The sequence below is a fragment of the Suncus etruscus genome, chromosome 3 (assembly GCF_024139225.1).
Source record: "Suncus etruscus isolate mSunEtr1 chromosome 3, mSunEtr1.pri.cur, whole genome shotgun sequence".
Classification (NCBI taxonomy): Eukaryota; Metazoa; Chordata; class Mammalia; order Eulipotyphla; family Soricidae; genus Suncus; species Suncus etruscus.
This window is the reverse complement of record NC_064850.1, coordinates 27646109-27648429: the sequence shown is the minus strand read 5'-3', so window position 1 is coordinate 27648429 and position 2321 is coordinate 27646109. Positions and strand designations below refer to the sequence as shown.

At 34.8% G+C, this 2321-nt stretch overlaps 1 non-coding gene across 1 annotated transcript; it reads right to left on the bottom strand.

Annotated features, from left to right (window-relative positions):
- Positions 1-519: 519 nt before the first annotated feature.
- On the bottom strand, positions 520-652 carry LOC126005056 (small nucleolar RNA SNORA51). The gene has a single exon (XR_007494238.1). It is a non-coding gene; the product is annotated as a small nucleolar RNA SNORA51 (small nucleolar RNA).
- Between the last annotated feature and the right edge of the window lie 1669 nt (positions 653-2321).

Here is a 2321-nt window from a genome sequence, read left to right as displayed (position 1 = left end):
AATATATACATATATTCCCCATGTGAAGTTATTTCTGAAATATTTGCAGATAAGTCCCTGAACTCCGAAGATGCAGACAGGTCTATGGAACCCTAAACCCTCCAGGAACAGATAGAGTGTAATGCTGAGATTTACCTTACTATTGATTTATAGATTCAAATTTATTTAAAAGTTTTGTGATCTCCTTTCATTTTTAAAAATATAACTTATATCCTTAAAAAAGGCAAAAATATATATAAACAACATGATTTATTAATGCATGAGAGAAATTATTAAGTTCCTTTACTACAAATAGTAATTCAATATTTTGATATATAATTCTCTATTCTATAAATAATTCTATATTTTAGCATATAAAATAAAATCATAATAATTAGTATTTTTTCATTTTGTGCAGAAACCAGGAAATTATTTCATTGTATCATTGAGGGTTTTAAAGAATGATATAAATATGAAGAGGACCTATAAGTTTTATTATATTAAAAATATCAAAATTTTACTAAAAAACTTGAATTTATTTTTTGTTCCCCCATTCACAATACAGACCAGGCAAAGGGCCTGGTCTGAGGTGTATATGGGAAGCATTTACTGTACCTCCTCTTTCTGTACAGTCAGTGTAAAGAACACAGCCTGTGGTAAGCATTAGGAGACCTTATCTTTTTTTTTTTTTTTTGGTTTTTGGGTCACACCCAGCATCACTCAGGGTTACTCCTGGCTCTAAGCTCAGAAATCGCTCCTGGCAGGCTCGGGGGACCACATAGGACACCGGGATTTGAACCAATAACCTTATTCATGAAAGGCAAACGCCTGACCTCCAGGCTATCTCTCCTGCCCTGTGGTCTTATCTTTTCTTTCTTTTCTTTTCTTTTTTTTTCTTTTGATTTTTTTATATATGTAAAAAAAAAAACCCTTCACCAGTGCAACATTCCCATCACCAATATCCCAAGTGTCCTTCCTCCCCACCTCACACTGGCCTGTACTCTAGACAGGTTTTCTACTTCCCTCATCAGTCACTTTTTGTTATGACAGTACTCAGTGTAATCATTTCTGTGACTGCACTAAACAATCCTTGTGGTGAGCTCATGTTGGGAGCTGGACCCTCCAGTCCTTTATTTTGTCTCTGAGAATCGTTACACAAATGTTTTTCATTGTTCTCAAAACCCATAGATGAGTGAGACCATTCTGTGTTTATCTCTCTCCCTCTGACTTATTTCACTCAGCATAATAGATTCCATATACATCCATGTATAGGAAAATTTCATGACTTCATTTCTTCTGACTGCTGCATAATATTCTATTGTATATATGTACCATAATTTCTTAAGCCATTCATCTATTTAGAGGCATCTAGGCTGTTTCCAGAGTCTGGCTATTGTGAACAGTGCTGCAATGAATATAGGTGTGAGAAGGGGATAAGAGAAGACACACAGAAATGGAAATCCATACCCTGCTCTTGGATTGACAGGATTAATATCATTAAAATGACAATACTCTCCAAAGCTTTGTACAGATTTAATGCAATCTCTCTAAAGATACCCATGACATTTTTCAAAGAAGTGGATCAAACACTTCTGGAATTCATTTGGAAGAATAAAAAACCGAGAATAGCTAATGCAATACTTGGAAAAACGAATATGGGAGGTATTACTTTCTCCAACTTTAAACTGTATTACAAAGCAATAATTAACAGAACAGCATGGTATTGGAATAAAGACAGACCCTCAGATCAGTGGAACAGGCTTGAATACTTTGAGAATGTTCCCCAGATATACCGTCACTGAATTTTTGATAAAGGTGCAAGAAATCCTAAATGGGACAGGGAAGGCCTTTTCAATAAGTGGTGTTGCACAACTGGCTCGCCACTTGTAAAAAAGCAAACTTAGACCTCCAGTTAACATCATTTACAAAGGTAAAATCCAAATGGATTAAAAACCTAGATATCAGACCTGAAATCATAAAGTATATAGAACAACATGTAGGTGAAATGCTCCATGACAATGAGACGAAAGGTATCTTTAAAGAGGAAACAGTACTCTCCAAACAAGTGAAAGCAGAAATACATAGATGGGACTATATTAAGCTGAGAAGCTTCTGCACCTCAAAGGAAATAGTGCCCTAGATACAAGAGCCACCTACTGAGTGGGAGAAACTATTCACCCAATACCCATCAGAGAGGGGATTAATATCCAAAATATAAAGGGCACTGACAGAACTTTACAAGAAAATATCTAACAAGAAATATAAAATATATTTTATATAAAATATAAAATATCTTACAAGAAATATCTAACCCCATCAAAAAATGGGGAGAAGAAATGAAC